Raw genomic sequence first — 26,695 nt, forward strand, 5'->3', positions numbered from 1 at the left:
TCGTTTTTGCGATCATCGACACTTCTCATTAAAGAAATAGTGCAATACATGCATCAATTCCTTTTGACTTTTACGATCATCTTTCCCAAGCTGATAGTCAAGACTGAGAATTGCTCTATCACATCTTGTAAAATCTCAACGTCGAGCCTCATTGCAATGTGGGGAAACGGAGAAAAGGGTGAAAACGAGTTCACCTGAGGTGGGATCTATATAGATATAGAAGCTAGTTTCTTTCAAGACCGCATCCAGTCCCTTTCGTTTGGATATTTTTAGTGTTCCAAAGATACACCTCAGCTTCAACCGAGCGAGACTTTGATACGTGCATGGGGAAAACATCATTTGGGGATAAAATACCGGAACCAGGTGATTGAACTTAACTGGAGACACACGTACACATAGCAATCACTATGCGGACTGCTAGAAGCTCTGGTTGCCTAATTCATTAAAAAAAAAGGTGCAGATAGTTTGCTCTTTATCATGTACACATGATTTTTGAAATGCTTACATGTATATCGAAATGTATAATTGCTTTGAAATTGAAATTATGTGTACATGCTTCAACTCTTTAATTTATCATTTTTGATTAAATGTATTATATTTTTTACTATGCAGTGAAACCAGTGTCTCCTCAAGATCTTTGTTATTCCCTTGTATCATGTTTTGTGGAGGAAAAATGAAAATGAAAATGAATTGAGCTGAACTAAATCCCTTGAATTGTATACCTTCTGAAAGTTTCCATTTTTTTTTTTTTTTGGTATTAAAGACTCATATAAATCATACAGTAAGCTATTGTCAATGCCTGTCGATTGTGACGGATGAAATAGTATGCATGTCTGACTCCATTCGCCCTTGGCAGTCCGATGCTGAGGACAAGAGGCTCATCCCACACTCAACCAGGAAAGTGGGGGAACGATGTCAACCCTATCTTGTTCCTCCCCGATTGATTGAAACGATTCTGCTTTATAACAATTTATCTGAAATCGATAAATTGCGTCATAAAAATCGATAACTACACTATGTACATGCTGTTATGACAGCGAAGATAATGGTGGTGAGGATCATTACCATAATAACAATAATAATTGGTGATGATTACTACTACTACTACTACTACTACTTCTACTACTACTATACTACTACCACTGCTACTACCACCACTACTACTACTACTACTACCACAATCATGCACTACTACTACTACTACTACTACTACTACTACTACTACTATACTACGACTTCTTCTATCCTACAACTAACACTATACCTGATGATAATAATGTTTGTAATAATAAAGATAATGATTAAATTAGTAGCGACAGTAATGCTTTTCAATTATTATTATTGATATTATTGTTTTCATTATCATGGCTACTATTCATTAATACTATCGTCCTTTCCTTAATTTGTTACAATAATTATGCACTACTATATCAATACAAATGACAGAAAGAAAGGAAGACTAGGACAGCCGATCCACACAATGGTACTGGTGCGTTTTGTAATGATTATGTTTTTATCAAACCAGTCTTTATTTCGAGGTCAATCATGAGAAATCCCAGGAGTTTTTGCAGCGAACGGCTCCGGAAAAGATTTAACCGGTGCGAGGTGGAAAAACCCGCACAAATCCGATGTCCGTGTGCAATCAGTCAACAGAGTGGAATGAGAAACAAACAAGACTCGCGCTTCTTGGAATATAAAGAACCCCCTTATATAACTCCATTATCACTGTCTTCAAGATGGCCTTTCAAAATACTCTTCCTTTTTGTGAAACTTTATCAAGCTGTCGTATGGAGACAGTAAAAAGACACAGACTAAACTGAGGTTGACATTACTTATCTACAACTATATTCAAATTCAAGCAACCGTTCTTCCCTTCTACCTTCATATCATTGATATCTTTATATATATATATATATATATATATATATATATATATATATATATATTTATATATATATGTATATATATATATAATATATATATATATATATATAGATTTATATATATAATATATAATATATGGATATATATATATATATACATGTATACATGTATATATGTATATATATATATCGTTTTTAACAATGGTAGGTTTTGCTTTGAACATTTCTGCCAACGTGCACTGAAACGTGGCAGGGTAAACGGGCCATGGGAAAAATGTAATATGCGCAAAGATATTGCAGTCTTGACAGATTCAATCTATTGGTCATTCTACGACAACGCTGCAATGAGAAACATACAACATTTCAATGTAATCCAACTTCTTTCAATTCTGTATTGCTGGAAACGTATCGAGTATCATGTACGTAGACGCTATGAAAAAAAAAAGAACATTTTGCAATCTCAACTGTCAGCATGGCAAGATATGAAGTGGAAACAGAAAAAAATTATTGTTTTTTAAGTTAGTGCTGACAACAAAACTCAAATGGAAGATAAAAGCAGTCAAGAGTTATGGCAAGAGAAAAAAAAAACAATAACACAAAAGCAGTCCGTAGTGTCGGTCTAAAATCCTGCCTATGCGAAAAAGTTAGTAAGCCATTATAATCACATGGGTGCCAAAAATAAACAAAAAGAAAGAAAAACAAAGATCCCCCATAGACTATTGTTTGATCTACATTAAATCCAAGTTGTACGCATTTGATCATAACTAAGCACGTTTAGTTCTGTGTATGTATCGTCGAATTTATTTTCCCCAAATCCCTTATTTGCACGATCTGTATAAAACGTGACAATGAATCATAAAGCCTGCTAATGATACTGTTCGGATTTGCCAGTCAGCGTGAATAATGCGAATTTGGGAAATAAAGGCAAATTTCCGGTTTTGTACAGTTTCATGAGAGAGTAAGAATTTTGTCACAGTACACACAAAGTTATAAGGATTTACAATTCAGAGCAAGAAATGTATTTTCGTTTGGAACTCTGAGGGTTATTGAAAGTTTACTTTGGGTTTATTTACATTTTTGTAAAGAATATAATTGTATTCTTCTCGCATTGGCGAGAGTGAATAAAAAGACATTTTTATGTATTAGTTCTGAGCACTTTGAGAAAGTATCATGGATGGAATTTGCTCGGTGAGTATGGGAAATGTCTGATTCCATCTGATAACCTCATCAGAGGGGGTACGACTGGGCATTGAATTTCCCCTTTTCACACCATCGAAGGCAAGTCAGTGCACTTCAATAGCCCTAAACTACAAAAATAATTCTCCCATACAATCTGGATATTCTATTGCCTTCTTCACGGGGCTAGAAATCATATAAGTTGTAAATATTTTTCCAGCTGTAATTCTCCTGTGTCAACATTTAATATAAAAAACGAAACAAAACGAAACGAAGCAAACAAACAAACAAATATTGCCTGCTTACTGTCTTTTCGTGATGAGAGATTCATGCGCCATTGCATCTAGTTATTAATTGCTGGACAATTGAAGGCGACAATACGCTTGTATACTTTCTGGAAAGTTTTATCTAACCTTCAACAGCAGATTTGACAAGCGTTAGTATAGTACATCAAGTCTTAAAGATTGCTGCGCGTGAGCAGACAGACTCCGAATCCATGACAGTTTGAACAATGCTATTTCAGCAAGCGGATCTGTCTTCCTTCTTTTCACTTCCTATTCATTCCGTTCTATTACCATTCTCATTCTCTCCCCTGCCCCTTGTTCTCTTACTTCGTCCTGTTTCACGATTGGCTTCAGCCTTGCCGATTGTTCATCGAGACCCAACTCGACCCTTTTCGACTCCATCCAAGAGAGAGAGAGAGAGAGAGAGAGAGAGAGAGAGAGAGAGAGTGATCGCGTCCATCCGACGTAGCACGACCGAGTGCAAACAAGTTTTAATTCAATAGTTTATTTTATTTCCATCAAAAAGTATACAATAATAATAATAATAATAATAATAATAATGATGATAATTATAACAACAATAACAATAATAATGATAATGGTAATAATAATAATAATGATGATAATAATAATAATAATACTAATAATAATAATAATAATAATAATAATAATAATAATAATAATAATAATAATAACAATAATAATAATATCATGGTACAAAGCAGTAAATGTGTCAATTTGACTTTCATCCAGCTGGGAAGGACAAATCATTGAACACAATACAAAACAAATGCAAGAATGGTATCATAGCCACAAAAAAAGGAGCAATGCACACTTTGTCGTAGTTACAAAAAACAAACGATGGAAAAGAGTGTTTCACTAAAAAGCTAAGCTTATAGGACGTGGAACACTGAAAAGAAAACAACAGCAACACCAATACACCAAGCTGTATTTATGTTAAATTGATCAGTGTTGAAATGAACAGGTGAATAGAAAGATACAATAGATGTATAGATCAACAGGCAGAGAGAGAGAGAGAGAGAGAGGGATATATATATATATATATATATATATATATATATGTATATATATGTATATATATATATGTATATATATATATATATATATATATATGAATATAAATAGATAGAGACATAGAGAGATAAACAGATAGATAGATAGAGAGATAGAGATACATAGTGAGAAGGAGAGAGATGGAGAAGTTAACTAAGACGTCAACTTCTTTTGCAGGGTCGAATGATCTCCACGGCCAATGGTTATTAGGAGTACCGTTAGAATTGCATTTCAGTGAAGTGTAATGTTAGCCAGCCCTAGTCTGGTAACATTGCAATGTGCAAAGCCTATTTGAATTGCATTCCTCTCCACGGTGACTCGCTCTTATCGCTCACTTGATTCGCCATTAACTACAGCAGTGCTTGTCTGCAATATCTATGAGGATCTGAATTAAGAATTGCTCCGTTGCCATCCATTATCGTTGAATATACAATGGCATAACTTGAAATCGCATCATGGCTTTGAATCAACACGGCGTAATCATGAAAACAAATTTGCTTGAAATAATGATAATGACTATGGAAATCACTCTTAAAGTGACAACAATGGTGCAAGTAATAGCATCGTACATAACTATGAAATAAATACTTTGCTAAACATATCCTATGTAGATATCAACTGATTGATCGATTGATTGATATTATTTCTGCACTTCTTTTTTATACACAAATGTAACACAAAGCCATTAAACAAACTAACTGAGTACAAAATTGTTTGAATCTAGCAGTTGAAACATGTCAGTGATTAATTCAAGTTTACGACATTATTCCATACTGATGCAAAATGAAGACGAGCAGGTGTTGTTTTATGCATATGCAAACTTAAGAATCACTTGTACCTGCCGTTCAAAAGACAAATTAAGCAACTTTATATATAAGAGAAATGCAGGAGACCAACATCGTAACTGAATTCCTTTAGTACAAGTACTATGATAATTATGATCATGATCATAATCATAATCATGATAATTTGCTCAGGATAGCTTTTAAATGCTTGGAGCATTGATCTTTAGAAGAGGGCACGGTCAGTTGAAAGAAAAAAAGTAGTGCGTTTTACCAGTACTACCATTGCTGCACATTGGTAGTCAGTAGTAAGTAAACATCGGTATTTGGCAGTTGAGTGGTGTTTTCTACCTGAGGGAAGCCCTTTACATGTTTATCCTGATTAGAGCAAATTAGAATTGATTCCAGTCCGGTTTAGCCACATCAGTATCAAATTGCCACCAGCAAGTGAGCTTGCATTTCTTAAGGCAAATATGTTCATATCTACATGCGATGGTAATTGTAACATTTTCCAGTTTCATAGCTCTACTGCTAATCGCGAGCACAAATACGAATATAAAAGAGACACAATCACACTTACACACACCCACACCCATCCACCCACATACCCAGAATACACAAACACACAAGCACGCACTTAATTATATGAACATGATGGGCGAGATCACGCAGACGACATAACATATATTTATACCGGGAATGTACACCCCTCCCTTCACCACACAGCCTAAACCTGTTTGTTCCACAGAGATGGTAGTCTGTTTTTGATTCAATTGACTTATGCTTTATTTCCTTCAAGCAAAATGTAATACATGATACAAACTATACATTTAGCAAGTCATATTGTTCGCGCCATTTGTAAGAAGCACAAGTCATGTTACAGTACATGTATATAACAGAAAACATGTACGAATGAATGTATGATGAGAGAAATATGGCACACGTTGCTAGGATGACAAAAAGAAAATGATGGCGAGGGAGAAGAGTGATCTGCTTAAAAATTATGTGTTTATTGAAGTGTTCATTTCTGTCCTTTTTTTTCTAAAGGTTTTCTTTTTTAAGCCAAATCAAAGAGATAGTCAAATTGTTTCAGCCATTGCCTGAATAAACCACTTTAACCATACTCACCATTATTGTGATCCGTTCGGTCTCATCACCTCTATTCCATCTTACAAACCTATATCATGATCTCGATGTGAGCATGAGTACAGAATGGTTGAGAAGCCGACTCACTTTGGTACAGCTCGGCGATTACTCAGAAGTCTTAAAATAGAGCTCATTTTGATCTATTTATAGCGGGCGCATACACCCATGGGGCAAGGTGTTAGCAACTGAATCACTTTTGACGCCAACTGCACAAACTGGTCTGTTGTCACAGGGGTATATAGTGCTATAGGGTGATAGCAGTGGCAGGATCATAGGAATGAGTATTCGGTAACACTGGGTGCAGTAAGAAATATCGCTATCATGAATTGATAATCAATGTAGATGGCTCGGATCGTATTAGATATCAGACATTTAGGGTACCTTGCACTTTCTAGGCTTGTAGTCCCTTTTTTCTCTCCCTACTTATACAATAAGTTATAATAGATTTCATAGTTCCATACACTAGGCATGTGTCATAAGCCTCTTCAAATGACGTGTCGGAACTTCAAACACGGATCAAAATAAAAGCATAACAAAAGAAAATAGCCTTTTATGAGCTCAATATGGACGGAAGAGTCGGTAAGAAAGACAGAGAAAGAGAAAAAAGGGGAAGGAAACAGGCCGGGGCTGGGAGCATGTTGGGAGGAAGAAATGGGAAGGGGAAGAAGAAGAAACGCTCTACATTGAATGTACATTTGTATTTTGACCGCTCTTGTTCAACGAATTACTTTGGGCCACTTGATGTGGCAAATTATTGTTTTCCCCTTTCATTTATGAGCTCTGAGAAACACATTTTTTTTTTAAAGATGATGTGGCTTGAAGGGAAAGGCGTCAGGGTTCTGAAGAGGACAACGCCCTTTCCTTGTGCTTGAAGACATCTAGCAGTGGCGCCCGGGTACATTTCGAAACGTTGTAAATCCCTACCTGAAATAATTGTAATTCTCATCCAACCGCACGCGACTAATTCAAATGTACCCAAGCACAACTTCGGACACAGCAAGAGCCTAGATTTGACACATACATGTTCTCTCTCTCTCTCCCTGTCTCCCCCTCCCTCCCCTCTCTCCCTCATCCCGGGATAGTTGTACGTCAGCGGTGTTCCGTTTTGACGAGAGTAGTTATTTACCAACAGGAGGCATAATTTGAGTGTCGCGTTCGTTCCACTACGAGACCTCTAAGAGGCAAGATTGATGGGCAAATACGGGGCGGCGGGAGCATCCTATAATTGAGATTCCTAAGCAAACGGGCCTTGTTTCTTCTCATTACAATCTTTCTGCGCATCACCGCTGCGACAATCATTGCAACATGCGCGCAGTGTAAATCCGGCCACTCAAGACGAGAAAAACTCGAGAATGGCGTGTTATGGAATAAGTACACCTAATGCCAACTTTGGTCGGAGTGGCTGTGTTTGTTTTACACTTATATCGCTTTGCTGCGCTTTTCCCCTCCTCTCCAGAACCTGCCGTGGTTTAATTATCCTTTCAAGTCGAGACGGTATCATGTGGAAACTTCCGGAGTGGCTGACTTTTGATCTTCTTTGATCTTTTCATGTCCATTTCTGTGTGCTTCGGACTCAAAAAACTACATAGTAGGTGCTGTTTTATCATTATGTGGTGGTTATTTTTCTATTCCTCGGTTAACAACGACCGCTATTTCGACATCGACGTAAAGTTAAATGCGTGTATGATGATATTTTATACGTAAAAATCTTACGATACATTTTTTATCTTTCTTATTCATTTCTTATTCCTCAATGTCTGTGATACTTACATTTCATAGCTTTCATTTAGTGTCATGCACTTTTAATTCAATCATTACAACTGACTTGAAGGTGAAGTTTTATCCATGTGTCTTTACGCATTTCATTTAAACCTGTGTGAACAGACTTTTTTTTTAAATGCTATATTGAAACTATGTCCTGTAACCTCAGCGTTATTTGATGCATAACTTAACGTAACATACATACATAACATAACATAACATAACATAACATAACATAACATAACATAACATAACATAACATAACATAACATAGAACTCCCCGAACAGAATGATCATAATCAACATAATGGTGCCAAGTGCACTTATATATATATATATATATATATATATATATATATATATATACATACATATTATAGAATGTGTGTGTGTGTGTGTGTGTGTGTGTGTGTTTGCCTGGATGTGCGCGTGCGTATTGTCCATATTACGTCAAGTAAAAAAAAAGGAGGAAAGCAGTTATGTTCGGGTCACCTGTTAAGTTTGATATTGTTATATACGAGTACCTTTCAAACCACATCTACATTTCTTTTTATTATAATGTATTATAATTTTAGATTTTTGTGTAACTTGATTCCAATTACACATCAATCTAATTGAGTTTTTAAGTCAATTATGGCAAGCAAAGATGACGAAATTCAATTTTACACACTAACATTCATTAGTGACAACAACTACGTGATAAGGAACGATGTCATAGATAACAATGAAAAGGGATGTATACAGCGATTTTATAGAAGGACAATTTGACCAAATGTGTTTATTGTAATAGGCCGGGTAGTATAAATATCTAAGTCACGGTAACTGGATTTTTCTATATATGATCTGCCTTGTCGACTTACTCAATAATAATTGCCTGAAAAAAAAAGTATAGTCTCGATATTCTATGATTTAGTTGAGTTACAGTTGTCACAGTTTTTAACTGGTCATATGCATGTTTTCACTGCTGAAGTCGACCATTCTAAAAAAAGTATCTTGGTTTTACAACTTTACAACCGACACACTGTTTTAGAATGGTCAGCTCAATTTCATGTGGTCAAGAGAATAATGGTGTGATACTGTGGAAACCCTTATTCTTCGTACTATCACGACGGTGAGTTGTGAACAATGCATGGCATGACCCCAAGTGATCCCCGGCAATTCACCCATTCACCTTCCCCTGTCGTCCCGGTTTCGAATACACAGATGAATACAGATGAGACATTCCTAAACAAATTGACTTCCGACGCCACATCCTTACGTTACTTTCACTATCGAAATTTTTCTCCAGTTTTCCATCTTTTTTCCCCCGATGAATTAAGTATTTCTTTCGGAAGGCAGAAAAGAGTTTCTGGCCAAGGATAATCAGCCCCCAGACTATCCCCCATGCTCCTTCTTCCTAAAGTGACGTCACACCATCGCGTCGCCTCGGATGCAAATGTATCGTGCCTGTTCTCAGTAAACACAACTGGGTAAGTGCATTGCGAAGACAGCCGCTAGTCTGAGCTTCTCGTACCCCCATTGATCCCCTCGCAGAAAACATATTGAAGTGGAAGCCGAAATTGGGACTGCCAATCGCGAAAAGGAGGATTTAATTGATATTAGCGGAGTGTTTTTATCACTTCTTTTCAATAACGAGGCTAATGACCAATTCTGAAGGCGTCAAATGATTGAGAGATCCTCGGTTTAGTACAGCAGCCCAGGGGCAAGGGTTCTCAACAGGTACTCCAAATGGCTGCCACAAACTATGCTTACCTCTCGATTATGCCGCCAATTATGCCGCCTTTGGCCGCGACGATGTTGATATCAATAAACCATTTCAATTCAATTCAATTCAATTTCGATGCATGAGAATCATCAGTTTGCGGCAGTAGGACCATGCGAACAAAATATTTCTTGTGCATCTCGAAAGCCCCAGTCATATTAACATTCCTTTACCAATGGCCCCTTATGGAGTTCAATGGCGTTGAACGCGTTGAGACATCACTCATTTGAACGATGGCGGCACATGGCCCTCATAACTTTAACTTCTATGAATTGAGCCATGCCTCCGCAAATTCCATTTTCCCCCTTCGGTCGAGATTCCACTACGAGATGATTGTTAGAAATAGTTTGCAAATTGTGTTCTCTCCAAGAGGAAGTCACATGTCAGAAAACTTTATTTTCAAAATTTATCTACTATTTTTTCAGGACCGGCAAAACTGAAAGCAGCCTACATAGCCCAAATGGAATTGCTAGGAGGATTCACTTCGAACAGAAACTAATAAAGAGAGAGAGAGAGAGAGAGAGAGAGAGAGAGAAAGAGGGGGGGGGGGAAGAGAGAGTAAAAAGAAAGAGAGAACAATTAAAAGAGGGAGAAAGAATTAGAAAAAAAAGAAAGACAAAGACTGGAGCCACGACTAGCAGAAAGAGGCATGGCCGGTCACTGTTTCGTGTTGTTGATACAGAGTGGGAATGGGAATAATCGTGTTGATTCTGGGGTCGGTATGCGGGGTAACAAAGGGATTGGCCGGTGGACATCCCTTAATGTGGCCACTTTTACTCAAAGGAGAGACCCACTCGTGAACTTGGGGCACTCTGGTGAGCTATTTCTTCATTTTCTACACCACAGATTTAAAAGCAAGAGGGAGTCTCAAGTACATGTAGCTTGGTAACAGGGTTGATACTAACTTTTTACCCTACATGTTTCGGAAATCTTCCTTCGACCTCCGATCAGCTAATAAATGAATGTCAGGACCAATGATCTTTCATATACATGTATATATATATATATATATATATATATATATATATATATATATATATATATACATATATACATATAGATATATAGGCCCATATCACCAAAACTAAAAAACAAAAAAAAAATTGTTATTGTTCTCTCAGTATTAAGAATACTTGAGAAAGAGTGAATCGCTCAAAGATTTGTGCTCCGAAATAAACTGTTGGTGATTACAGCATGAACCTGGTTTCAATTTTATTTTTGATGATATTGTATCATAGACAATTTAGATACAAATCTACGAATACTTTTTTTTTTCATATAAAACGATAAGATCTTGCAAAAGGCATGGACAGTTAATCATATTCTATATCCCCACCCGACTTTGAAAGCCTAAAATATGTTTTTCCATTCGGAGCATTATCTCTTTCAATGAAGCATATTGCTTTGATTTTTTTTTGTAAACCTATTTTTTTTTTTTTTTGTTTAGAAAAACGCTTATCAACACCCAGAGGACAACATCTTACAGTTTCTGTCATAACTTTCCTGTAGAAAGGTTTGCCAAACTTCATATCACTGGACATCTTGCTATGGAGTCGGGAGTAGTTACAATGAAAAACAAAACGAAATAATAAATGTGGTATTATTCTCTTCAGTTTTCATGGTGACAGGTTACAACATCTGAAATCAGATCTATCTTCTTTAAAGGGATAGTACAGTTTTGGTTGAGATGAGAATTTGGGCTTTTAAAGTTTTGCAAGATACCAGAAAACACTTATGATATAGCACAAAGCATACCATTTTAAGAGCATTTCAAAGTTTATTTGATGAAAATCGGGTTTGGAATTACTGAAACATCCAAAAACAAAATAAAACAAAGCGATCGTTCCAAAGTGTGGGTCCCACACTTTATTAGAATCGCTCTTTTTGGATATCTCAGCCATTTCAAAACCAATTTTTATCAAATAAACGTTGAATTCCTCATAGAATTGCATGCTCTTTTTTATTATTCGTATGAGATTTCTTATTATCTCACCTAAAAATGTTAGAAACCTGAAATTAGGTCTCAACCAGTACTGTACAGTCCCTTTAATCAATTATGTTACTGAATTGACTAGCGTTGAATTTTGATTCCTTTCTCTTCGATCTGCATATCAATGTAAAGAAGATATGATAATGTGAGATGTGACTGTGACTAAATTTGGGTAATACTTGTCACTGACATGTCATGAAGAACTTAAAAAAATTCAATTTCAATTCAATTCAATTCATTTATTTTCATTCTTCTTTTCCCCAACAAAACATAACACAAGATAAATCAGGTATTACATCATAAACAAAAACATTTGCCTTTGCAATAGATAAATGAAATCGATAAACATAAGAGCGCTTACTGGCAAAAAAAAAGATGATACAAAGTCATGCTTCAGTTGAAAAAAAAAGAATAGAGAGGTCCACTAAAAAGCAAAGCTTGTATATTGTGAACCACTCATAAAATTTATGAATTACTTATCAAAACTTATTAAACACTTGTCACAAATATGATATAAGACAGGACGGGACAAAACAGAAGAAACACAACAACATGATACAACTTGCCAGAATAGATGAACAGAATGGAAGAAAAGAAAGAAAAAGAGAGAATGAGAGAATGCCTACACGCTGAACAAGGGAAATGGGACAGGGGATGGTAGAGAATGTGCTTCAGAGTTGGCGCTGCATGCAGCTGTGCAAGTATTGTGATAGCTACTTCATTAAGTAATAATGAATTCAGTGATTGAATGATTGGTGGATGGATGATGAACCCTGAGGTTGACGAAACCTATAGCTAATGAAAAAAAAAGTATATCAGAGAGCAATAAATATAAAAAAAGAAACCGAAATAGACACTCAAGTGGGGGTTTGGACAGCGGTTCCTTCGCCATGCTCTCAACGGGTGCCGGGTTGTGTTGTCTTGCCTCAAGGTGCTGTTCTATCCACCATCTGGTATCGATCATGATCGATCGCGAATGAACTTTGCGCTGGATGTGTAAGGGATCACATCCGTATATATATATATACTAACAAAAGCTGATGTTTGAATCGTTATTAGATATTACAGTGTACTCTCCTTTGGTAGAGACTATTTAGGTCATAGGTGGTGAACATATGAATATGTTTATCATCATCACGTTGATTTGTCATTCTACCACATAGGAAACAAAAACGAGACAAAAAGTTCGACAAATGAATTGAATGCAAGATTTCAGGCTAAAATCTAATGAGGTTATTTTGACATAGAAAGACATTGAGTGAGGATGTGTTTTTCTTTTACACTAAATCTCCTAGCAAGTATAGCGATTTCTTTGAGGGGCACATGTACGTGCGCAAGTCTGCGTGTGTGCGTGTTTGTGTGTTTGTGTGTGTTTCCATTCTGTTTCGCCGTACATTTGTTTCCATCTCAACTATTATCAATCTGACAAATGAGATGGTATGTTTTTATTCTATCATTACAGTTGTAATCTTTACTTCTGTGTTTAAAAAAAATATGTACATAGGGAGGATAGAGTTACTTTTGTAACTTATGTTCAAATCACGTTTCCTTGTAGAACAGTACCAACTTGATCGCATTTGCATTATTTGAATGGTAACGAATAAATATAATACCGTCGAAAAAAGGTTAGTGTGTGTGTGTCTGTGTGTGTAAGCAGGCGTATGTGTACCCGGAAATTTGCGAAGACGTACTCACAATATGGCAGATTGAAAGAGGTTAATGCACAACCTTGCCTGACACGCGATGATGATAAAATAGAACCAAATATATTGGCGCGTATGAAAGAGTTCTCGCATTTTTTCGAGCATGATCTGAACCATTAACCATTCTTCGATGACAGCTTCATTAGACGTCCTACCCATCGATCATTTCGCTAATGCACGAAAATCACTCCATGTCCATTTCATCTGAGAATATTTCACAGAGGTTGGGCTTTTTTCTACCGAAAATTTCTACGAACGCGATATGGAATAATAAAAGAAAAGTGGGAATAAGAGAGAGAGAGAAAAAAAGTGAGAGAGATAAATTGGTGTATGAGATGAAATCGACATTCTGCCATTCTAATCTGCCAATGCATTCTCTGAGATTTCTGCTTTTGTTTATTTTGGTATGTATTTCTTACAGGCATTATTTGTCATTTGCAGATGAAACAAAACCCAGGTTTAGTGCTTCAGAATAGTTCTAAAATATCAGTTAGGGATATAAGTAACCAATGTAAAAATAAACAAAAAACATTATAATGAATGTTAAGTGTTGATTGATATGCAAAATGCGAATTCTTGTTATATCATTTTTTTTTAAGACTATAAACCGTCTACATTTACGATTCAGTGAGAAAAGTAGTGACGTCACTTATGTTTTAGGCTCTATTGCGAAATTTTTATATAATAAGATGTTTTCCCATTAGAAAACAATACCATTAAAGTAGAAAGTACATAAACATGTACATTTTGTATTTTGAGGCGTGTGCCTCAATGCAGTAGCTGTCTGTATATCAAACTTTCGTTGAAAACAATACCAAACAAAACAAAACAAAACAGAGATCTGTCATGAAAGGTCACTTTTGATTGCTATATTCTAAAATATTTGTAAAATTCATACGGAATTAAGAAAAGCTCCTGACATGAACTTGACAATGCCATTTTATCAAAGTCTGTATTACCTTGTGAAATTGAAGAAGTTTAATATAAGTTTTCGAAAAGGATACACCAGTACTTTAAAAGTCAAGTTGATAAAATTGACCACTCCAGACGACGACATCCAGTAAAGCCAAGTTGTTAAACGGCAAAGTCAACGACAAACAGCAAGACTCTTATGAAAGTTATCATGTCTTTAACAGTGAGTGTTAAAAAAAAACAACAACAACAAAACACTGACTGCGAAACCGGACACAATGTAAAAGTAGGTTCATTCTTTTCCTGGTTTTCCGTTCGTAATCATGGTCTCCTTAAAATTTTACGTCACTTTTCCAGCCTTCTCTCGCCTTCTTCAGAATTATCTATTCTTCCATCTTTTTTTTATCCATTTATAATCATCTGCCTCCTCGTCTCCCCTCCTTCCCCCCTCCTCCCCCCCCCCTCTCTCTCTCTATCTTCACTACCACTGGCGTTTGAATCCATTTGCATTTGCACCATCGACTAGCTGTGCATCCGTTCAACAACAAGAATGATATATCGGCGCATTAACAATCAGCATCGTAACATCATCTACAGGCAAAGTCTCTTGAGGGAGGGAGGGAGGGGTGTTGGAGGGCTGAAGTAGGGAAGAGGGTGGGGGAGGGGGAGGGGCCTCCCTTATACACGACGGAAACATAGGGAACGACAAAACAGGCTGTTAAGACGATACATTACGGTTGATGTCTGACGGAACGTGAGGACGTCTTGTATGTCAGACTGCTGTTTGGGAGAGAAAGAGTGAGGAGAGAAAGAAATAGGGAAAGAAAAAAGAGAGAGAAAGGGTTAAAGAGAGAGAGAGAGAGAGAGAGAGGGTGGAGAGGGGGAGCAAAAAGCGGGAAATATGGCTAGAAGGACTGATCACAACTACCATCTGAGTGTACCCCCCCAAAAAACAAAAACAAAAACAAAAACAAAAACAAAAACAAAAACAAAAACAAAAACAAAAACAAAAACAAAAACCGTTACCAGCCCGCATCCTCAAAGATTGTGTAATCCATGATCTCTATTTATCTTTGTTATTTTTCTTTGTAAATACGTCGATTTACCATTTGACACTGGCAACTCATTTTTTTTTCACAGTATCTGGGAATATTAGACACTATATCCCTGCTCTATTGGATCATCATTTTGAGTTATAACAATAGATTATGGATTATGCATTTTGCGACATTTTGCTCTCGTATTTTCAAGTGGGATATCTACCATAACGATTGTCTTGCTCTAAATCTTGCTCTAAACAGGAGAAATATCGTTTTTGTGAGAACATGTTAATATCCCCGGCATTTATATATATTATATGTTATGTATTATATTATATCATTATTATATCATATTATACATAATATTACATATTATATATAATACACGTATTACTTATTATATATATGAAACAAAATAGGTACCATGGCCACGACCTAAATAATGATTTTGGGAGAAATTGTAACTCCTTCATCCTTATAATTATAGATCCCTAGTCCTCTCTGATTCTGTTTTTTTTTAATCGTCTTTTTTATGAAGAATATCTTCATGATAGGAAAGAGGGCGAGAGGAGTTCAAGAACAAAATTCTTCAAACCTAATCGCAATTGAATGAATTATAAATTGCGAATGAAATATACAGTACAATTGTATTGAAGTTATCACAATGAATATATATATATATATATATATATATATATATATATATATACACACACACACCCATGTATTTGGGCGATATCATTGTATTTCAGGTTTCCATTTTCGCACGTACCACCACAAAGTATGCTCTTATTAAAGTACACTATGTGATTTGTGGGTCACCAAACTGAATAAAGATCTCCAAATAACATTATAATCTGATAACGTTGATATACTTTTGTAAGATATAAATTTATATAAATTTAATCGAGATGAACTTTTGACAGAGGAGATCTGCTGCTTAAAATCAAATAGAACTCATCGAAACTGGATGTTCGCATCAAATTCAGCGACGGACAGATAACTCAGTTGACAGGAATGTTACACTCCAAAAATCATAAGAGTCTTTGAAGTCGGGGGTCCATGAATAGGGCGTGACTCAGTCTCTATGTGTGCTGATCCATGAGGGGGATTTAATGCTCCATAGTAACCGCCGTGATGGGAGTATCAGATTAATTTGGAACGTGGGGCACTCCTCGGACACATTCTATTCATGTTTTTGTTGCTGCTGAAGTGATTAATGCTACTGCTGATTTCTTCTTTTTTTTAGTGTAAAAAACAATCATATTTCTGTAGGACTTCCATGCACATATTAATCTCAATCGGCTGTGGAAAAACGAAGGAGACTCTCGACAATTGCAATAAACACGAAAGTTTATGAAATTAACTTCAATTACTTTGTGCTCGCAAACTTAAAGAGCTATCATAAAGTAGCAGAAGCAATTCCAGAAAATATCTGAAATCCAAAAGCAGCCTCCTTGACTATAAAAGGCGCACCTTGCACGGACTTTTGCTGTGCTAGTGATGAAAGGTTACAGTCTCAAAATAATTAATAATACAATGAAAAATTTAACAAGAATATTTCGAGAAAATAAGCTTTGAGGTTCAGATGCTGTCATCACTATAAGATCCCATTTTTTAGGCGCAGCAGATCAGTGTGCAGCACAAATAAATGGCTTTCGTATATGAAATTATTTTACGACTTTTTTTAACGAAATTTTAACAGGCTATAGAAAATGAAAAGAAACTTTTGATTTGTGGGCAAATATCAAGTTTCTAACATTACATTAGATACCCATTAGTTGTAAGACTGTTTTGAAATATGATAGCACACCAAGATTGGCTTTTAATGAAAGCATTAATGGAATAAAATCATATATATAGAACGACTAAAGATTCATCACATGTGACTCAAACGGGGAAATTATGTAATTTCAATTTCCACATGGGTTATTTGAAGAAAAAAAAAATCAGGAAGCGATGACGTCATCAGTTCATGACACTACCAGGGTTGTGTAGCAACAACAGCATGTTGAGTCCTGTTTTAGGTCAATTAACTGCATTTCCACTCACATACATTGTAATCCTTCAATACTTTGAAAACGTCTTATCTGTATTGATTCCATACCAAAAAAAAAAAAAAATCATCAAAATTATGTAGAATTCGCAACAAGACTGCGGACATTATCCGTCTATGCCAATCTGAATTTGCCGTTGACAATGGTTGACAAGAACATTGTTACTGAAAAATAATCATGTGGAATTTTGTTCCACCCTGGATTCCACGACTCTTTCATCTCTGGTCCGCATAGACATGATGAAATCCCAGACCATTCCGTTCGCCTGATTTTACCCCATGAATCAGAGGAAACTAGAACTTGGCGTGGAGATGCACTATCGCTCTTGCGTTTGAACCTTTTTATTTTCGGTCACATAATGACGAATCACGTGGTCATGCTCCGACATAGGAGGATTGTCTTACGCAGTCATCACTCAGTTTGGATCTACATAATGATCAGCACAATAACGGTAATGATAAACATGTCTTACAATGATATTTCGCAAGTAATCCGACAGGATTAACGAGTTGGTCATACCGCATAATAGTTGAAGCGAGCAAGTATATTATGTATAAAATCTAAACACACAGGCACACGCTACCAGATCACCACCCACAAATTACACACACAACTCACAAACAGACGCACACATACACATACACATACACACGCACGCACACATACACGCACACACACAAGCGTACACAGTCACATACTTGATAATATACATAATGTATATCTTACAAAAGTATATCAACGTTATCAGATTATAAGAAGGATCCTATCAAAATATTCATCGATAAGTTCGTTATACACAACTTGTACCCGTGTTGAGTGACGCAATTCACAAGAATATTACATCATTTTTGTAGACTGAACAGATCGACACGGACTCTGTAACACTAAACCCGGTTAATCAAACATTTTTCCTCTCTGGAGAGAAATCGTCATGTCTGCTATGATATTAAACTCTGACTGGCAAAGTTTAGATATTCATTCCACTTTGTAATCAGTCGTTTGGTAGGTCTTAAATTACCGCAGCCCATATGCCGTGTCAGGGTAGCATCTGTGCAGATATTTCAACACGACAAATGGAGTGCTATGCAAACAAAGGCGACACGGAATGAAACGCGTATACTTATGGTCATTCAACAAAGAAATGTTGAAGAGAGGAAGTAGGGGGGGGGGAGAGAAAAAGAGAAAGAGAGATAGGAGGAGAAATGGTGAGGAGAGGGGTAAAGTAAGAGGGAAGATGGAAGAGCCTGGGAGTACAATTGAAAAGGACTAAGGTGTGATGTTATTGGTGGTGTTTGTTATTCCGAAGGTTCGTTGGAAGTCCGAGACTCAAATGAGGTTCGTTATTCCAAAGGTTTGTTATTCCGAAAGACACAGTTTCCCCTTTACCTACAGACGTTCTTTAATTTGAAAATGAAAAAAAAGAAGAAATGTTCGTTAATCCGAACATTTGTGGCGTTTAATATCCTGAAGGTTCGTTTTTCCGACAGTTCGTTCATGCGGAAATGAAATAAGGTTCGGTATGCCGAAGGTTCTTCGATCCGAAAATGGAATATGGTTCATTATTCCGAATGTTTCTTGATCCGAAAATGACAAAATAATGGTTCGATATACCGAATGTTTATAGACCCTTAAGTGAAATAAGATTTGTTAAAAATAAAAAAGAATGTGCGTACTAACGAACCTTCGCAATTACAAACCTCATTTCATTTTCGGATCAACGACCCTTCGGATTATCGAACCTTCGGAATAATGAACCTTATTCATTCTTGGAATAACGAACCATCGGAATAACGTACCTTCGAAATGACGAGCTTTAAGCGAGGGTGTAGGCCCTACTACTTTTACCAATCTGCACATTACCAAAGTGTAATGGTATACAAATGATGCACAAGATAGAGTGCTTTAGTGGAGATGTAGCGCACTCGAGGGTATTTACAATTGTGAAACATGCACGAGGCGAAACCACTAACGCCACGAAATAATCCTGTGCATCATATGTTTTATAAAATGGGTCAAAAACTAACAGCATTTTTCACGTACCTTTGTGGGTCAATACCAGTCAGCTACATGTAGCACTCGCTCAAGTCAAAAAGTCAAGCTGTCTGAAGATGTTCGTCCCAAACATATTACGCACGTCGCACTCGGAAATCCCGCACGTAGTAGTACTGTGAGATGTGTACGTATAAGGGTATACGTACGCCATATGTTCCCATATGTATGCACAAGAAAGGCCGGCTGGCAGCAGCCCGAACTAGAAGTTGTTTACAGGATTGACAGCGCGCATAGTAGCGCGCGACGCATTTGTAACAACTGATTGAGTGCGCACTGCTAGTGTAAACATTGTGACGTCAGGTCGTGCATGTTAGTGAGAAATTAATACACGCACACGTGACTCATTTCAGCGCTTCCAATTGGCTACATTCTTGAACCCATTTTATAATCAACATTATCGCCCTTTTGACTTTACATCTTTGAATTCAAATGTAGTTAAAACGTTTCTTCTGGACTTACGTATAAGATGAATACAAATTTCTTTCAGAGTTGATAGAATCATTATAGTAGCTCAGGCAATTCAATTTTGACTTTCTGGTTATTGTTTGGTTGTGTGTGTGTGTGTGTTTTTTTTTTTTTTTTTTTTTTGGCTATATACGTTGAACAGGCAGGCTGCATGGTGGTGGCAGATTTTGTGTTTCGGGTATCTCCAAGACCACTTCCTCGTGGTATAAGTGGGAATCGTTGGCAATAATCGAAGACATATAGACTCACCACCTGGCTTAATCAGGGTTCTCAAGGGGAAACCCCCTTACCTCCCAGAACGAATCAAAGCAGCGAGACACAACCTGCTAACACTCAGTGCCATTCGATGTTCGGAGTAAATAATTTATTCATTACATGACTTATACTTAGTGAGATTTGTAAGTGGAAAGATTTAGTTAGATTTGTATAAAGTGTCATTTATTGATAACAATTCTATTCATTTATCTATTAATTCATTGGTATTTTTATGTAATTATCCTACTGTCTCTTATTTTGGTGGGATCGTTGAAGTTCAAATTTGTACAAAATCATGGCCAGACAAATTTTGAATTTACTGAACAATTTCCATTCACAGCAAGCAACGTTGCTCACCCTTCGACTTTCCTTGACTATTTGCTCGAGAAATACGTCTTCAGTCCTCTTGCAATGGACTCTTTCCCTTTCTCCCCATGGGCTGATATAGCCAAAGGCAAAGTTAAAATATATTGACCTAATTACGCACTTGTCATCATCATATCAAAAAGAGATATATACGCGTTGGAGATCAAGCACTGTTATATCCCGTCATGTAATGGAGGGCCTTTCATCATCCGACCGACTGTGATTCTAAAATGAGATCGAGAGAGCGTCACGGTACTTAAAGGTAAACTCCACGACACGCTAGGGGCTGCTTTACGGAAGAGGGTAAAATGTTCTCCCAAAAGCACAGTGGAATTCCAGAGAGGCAATGATACATTCACTCCAGTTGCTTCGAATATGAAATACATGTACAATATGAACTTGCTACTACTTTGTCCTTTAGATTAGCAACTACCCCACTGTCAAAAGAACAACCCCCCCCAAAAAAAACAAAAAAAAACAACAAAAAACTAAGAAGTCAAATTCGTACAAGTTCCTGATTCACTTGATGCTATGAAGGTTTTTTTTTTCTGTGAATTTGGATTTTTGTTAGATTGCGATAAGTATTCCTGTAAGGTGATAGTACGCGTTCCAGGTGCTCCGTAATTGCGATGATATTTTGACGAAACTCTTTACCACTCCGACCCATCCTTTGATTGCACTCTATTTGAAGAGTTCCTTTCCAAAAGGTGCTTAATCCATTTTTCCATAAAATTGGACTTTTTGACAGAACTAATGTATCAATTTTCAGCAGTCCTACACAGTAATCTCTTCATAATATTGGAATTATTGTGAATAAATGGAAAAATCAGGCAATGAAAAATAGGTTTTGTTCCAAAAGGTGCTAAATCCATTTCCGTTTTGTTCCAAAAAGGTGCTAATTCCATTTCTGTTTTGTTCCAAAAGGTGCTAAATCCAGCAGGAGCCAGTCAAAAACCCGCGCGTGCACGTTTGAGTGTATACTTTGACCCCAGAGTGTTACAAAACTGCCAGGCTGGTTAAATAACTTCCCTGCCTGTGCAGCTTTCCAGATGACCCACATACTGATAATTGATTACCAGCTATGAGACGGTTCATTTCTTCCGAAATTCTACGTACCTAAGGCAGGGCTCCACACTAACTTTTATTTTTGGTGGCCCAAAGGCAAACATCCGACCATTTTTGGTGGCCCGATCAGGCCACCAAAGTCTTCATTTCTGAAATTTGGGTGACCCGATGTGCGTTTTTGGTGGCCCCGGGCCACCGGACCACCGTTAGTGTCGAGCCTTGCCTAAGGTGAAGGAAACAGGAGGAGAATGTGTAGAGATAACAAATCATCCTAAAAAAATACAGACAGTGACAAAAAATAGTAATTACGAAAACAGCATTTACGTTTTGAAAAACACCGTGCTGAAAGTTTTCTTCCAAAAGGTGCTACATCCACAACATCGAAAGAAATGCAAATTCTTTAAACAAAAATCAGTATCGTCACATAGGCACCTGGATATTTCCAAGGCACTTGTTCTTTATCCCATTATGGGGTACTATTGCGCTAGGAATATAAAGTCACTGGATAAAAACACTGAAAAACACGTGAAATAAAAATTCAGGGTTTTCTCCTTATACCATCAATAAAGTAGATTCGGCACCATTTTGTAAGAGAGTCTTCGTTATGTGTGGAACTGCACTTAAGAGTTCTTGTACACGTGACTGCATGTGCACATGTTTGAGAGTGTGAGTGTAGTTTGTACGTGTATGCTTGTGTGTTCATTTTTGTGTTGGGCTGGTCCAGTACAATTTATAAGAAATGTTGTCTTTGGCATTAGAATAATGCTCGTCTGTGCATGAAATCGTTTTGAGCAAATGACTGTACAAAAATAAAAGTTAACATTGTAAATGACAATTTGAAAGTCGCTCTAATGTCTTTTTTTCAGGTCAAAAGAAAATACAGGTCGTTGAGAAAATGATCGTTTGATGAAAAGGTCATTGATCTTCTGACATATCCTGTCATTTTTACTGTTAATGCCAGGATTTAACACACTACACACCTTTTCATTCAATTGGAGTATTTCCCAAATTTGATTCCAGTTGACCTCTTTGAAATCCCTCGAGAAACTGCTGGGAATTTCAAAGAGGAAAGCCTACGCAATAATTACTGTGGTAGGCGTTACAACTTGGACAAGAACAACCCAAAGAAATAAAAAAGTCACTTTCAAGTCCTTGTATCAGCAAAATAGTCTCGGACATTACATTATTTTCTCCTACTAAACTGTTTTGCGGTTTCAAAGAGGGAGAGAGAGAGAGATAGAGAGAAATAAGAGAAGATAATGACAAAGCTGATAATGGAATGACTTGTGGAGAAGATGGAGAAGGAAAGAGAGAAAGGAAATGGAAGAGTTCCATTAGTGTAGATGGAGGAGTGGGTAACCACAAGTTAGGCTTAAGGATTAGAAACAGAGTGCAGTCATGAAAAGGTTCCAACCAAACCGTCCACTACCCCTTTATTGCCCTTCTTTCTCCCTCTCTCCCTCCCCCTCCTCTCCCCATCCATGCCATCTCAATCTCTTTCAACAGAGGATGCACATTCTTTTCTTTGACGAAAACAACAATTATTTCTTGCACATCCTTATTCCACTGTCGAAAGGTACACTTATCTGGTTAAGTTACACAACGCGGAACCCCTCACTGCTTCATTTGACTTATAATGAATGCCCCCCAAAAAACAACAAAAAAACAAAACAAAAACAAAACAATCAAACAAACAAACAAACAAACAAACAAACAAACAAACAAAAACCACAAAAACACAAAAAACCACAAAAAACCCCAAAACAAAATATCAACAATCAGAACGCAATAAAGTACATGCCAAACCTCAAAGGGTGTGCCTAACAAACACGCAGTAAATTGAACATTTTCTAGTTTGATTTTTTTTTTTCATCTTTTGTACGGTTCTGCTGGTTTGACTCTACTCCATCTATCCTGAAAATCAACTTGAATATGAGAAGGCTAATTCTCTCTATCACATTATAGATTGTAATAAAAAACAACAGCAGCGACTGCGAGCTACGGGTACTACAAAACTTGTTAACATTGAGGGGCAATTAAACACATAACATCACTCAATGCCGTGCTACTCCCGGAATCGTGTTACATCCTGTAACATTCATATATTTATAAACAGTCTGGCGGATGGCGGGAGAGAGAATATAAAGAATGTATGCCAAATATACAGGATGATGAGATGGTTTGATTTGTTTCTTTTTATATCTTCCTTCATGGCAATGTAGTCGTTTATTATCTTGATTGGGTGTCATATGAGCGTGGTAATTGAAACAACATGAACAGACAAACGCTTATGGAGAGGAAAAAAACGATATGCACACAGACGTAGGTGTTTACGCACGTGACAGTAGGTATGTAAGGGGGAATAATAAACATGACGATGTTGTCAGATCAGTATCGTGAACACTAGTTCAAGGAGACACCGGAAGAGAGAGAGAGAGAGAGAGAGAGAGAGAGAGAGAGAGAGAGAGACCAGAACGGCTATGAAAGGGAAAATCCAGTCCAAAAACAAGTTAGTCTGATAAAAAAGAGTAAAATCTTATGAGTTCAACGGTAAATTCTGACTGAAATCGGATGAAAAATAAGGAAGTTATGAAGTCTTTGCTAATTTCTGCAAAACAGCTCTTGTACAGTGGATATGAATAATTATGCAAATGAGTGAGCTAACCTTGTCATAACCTCACAATTTTCCATTGATCGTGTACAAAGAATGACGAAAATTCAATCTTTTTGTCATTGAAGTCTGAAACATGATGTTATTCCTGGTTTAATAATTTCAGAATAGTGATCAGTTAGACATATCAGGATTTGAGCCTCAGGCATAAGTGCGTTTGAATGAAAAACTGACAATTTCAAAATTTCATGTACAAAGTACATATGGCAAGTTGTGAGAGGATGACATGCTCACTTTCCCATTTGCATATAATTCATATTGACCGTTTCCTCAAAAATTAGCGAAACTTCAAAATGTCATAATTTCCTTCTTTTTCACCAGATTTCGATCAAAATTTTACCATTAAACTCGTAATATTTTACTCTTTCTTATAAGACTAACTTATATTTGGACTGGATTTCCCCATTAAAAGCAAACACAATGGCAGTAGGCGTATCATGTATTATAGATATGGCATTCTGAACAATAAGTTCTCACCACACTGTTTATCTGTAATCATTAGTCATAGTCGTAGACAGACAGTGTAGATTTGGGGAATTCAGGAAACAGAGTATTGTGCTTGAGTTACAACCCGTACCTTCTATTATTCACTTTAATGTGAATTTGCACGTTAAATCAATATCGTAAGCTACAACCCCCTCCTCGATTTCAAATTATGCTAAATGTTATCGTTGATATCGCATGTTTGTTGAGGATTAATTGAAGGATTCACAAATCAGAAATGTCTCTATGGCGACTGGTATGCCTCCGCCATATTGCACCGTTCTCCCAATACGTCTGTAGTACATCCTGACAGTGTGAGACGACAGTTTTACATGATTGATAAAAATTGAAATGACTTGCTTGAAGTTTGTGACACAACTCCAAATGTGTTGAGTGTTAATCTATACGTTCCTTGGACCACACTTCAATTGAATGGCTAAATAGTTTCAGAAAGCAAAAATTCGGAAATTTGAGCATCTCCACTTGACCTTTGACCCCATGGCCCATATCTCACTACCTTTAGTGTACGTTTGTGCACTAAGTAATCTTTAAAGATAATAAAAAGTTTTGGTACCTCAAAAGTTTCCTTGAATTTCCTTGTCTTAGTTTGTGTTTCACGTTAAAGTACCTTTCATATAACTAACACTGTGAGACTTACTCGCCCCAAAGTGCTCTCATGTCTTTAATAGTAATCATGCAATTAACTGCGACCAGCAGCCCCATACGCATAGCGACCAGCAGTCCCATACGCATAGCGTAATCGGGCTTCGCATTGTAGCATTCAGGATCATGACAGATTTAGTATCGCAGGATAAATGTCAACTTAAAACCCCCAAAATTCTTCAATTTGAAGACTTACCAATTAAGGTGAAGTATTGAAAACAGGCTTCGGGCAACGTTTGGTTCTGCCTATAGTCCCTTTCTGTTCGAATTGATGACTGAATGTGACTCAGTCGAGAGGACCTTGGGAGAGCTACCATACACTGAATACTACAGCCAGTGCATGCGAACACATCACATGCGCACAAATTTCAAATCCATCAACGGATAAGATGTTTGTGTGCGCATGCGCTGCCTGTCGTAGTCAGTGTATGTAGCTCTCCCAAGGTCCTCTCGACCGAGTCACATTCAGTCATCAATTCGAAAAGAAAGGGACTATTGGCAGAACCAAACGTTGTTCGAAGCCTGTTTTCAATACTTCAACTTAATTTGTAAGTCTTCAAATCGAAGAAATTTTTGGATTTTAAGTTGACATTTACCCGCGATACTAATTCTGTCATGATCCTGAATGCTACAATGCGAAGCCCCATTACGCTATGCGTATGGGGCTGCTGGTCGCAGTTAGCTATGCGTACAATGGGCTGCACGCTGCAGCTGGTCGCAGTCAGTGGTTTCGTACAATATTTATCGACGCCGTACGGCGACGGCTCTGGTACGAAACCATTATTGCATGATTACTAAGACATGAGAGCACTTTGGGGCGAGTAATTCTCACAGACAACGTACTTTAACGTGAAACACAAACCAAGACAAGGAAATTCAGGGAAACTTTTGAGGTACCAAAACTTTTTATTATCTTTAATATGGAGGAAATAGTGTAATTTCAGCATTAGAAAACAGAATTTTAGCATTTTCATCTGACGTTTGACCCCTTGACCCAAAACATCTGAAGAAAATTGTTGTTCGACAGTACACGCATTTACTAAGTTTCGCAGGATAACTAAATCCATTTCTGATAAAAATTGAGGATATTTTGTTAGCATTTTCA

The sequence above is a fragment of the Diadema antillarum genome, unplaced genomic scaffold, assembly GCF_040938485.1.
Source record: "Diadema antillarum isolate AM-2024a unplaced genomic scaffold, OU_Dant_1.0 seq00000293_RagTag, whole genome shotgun sequence".
NCBI classification, from domain to species: Eukaryota; Metazoa; Echinodermata; class Echinoidea; order Diadematoida; family Diadematidae; genus Diadema; species Diadema antillarum.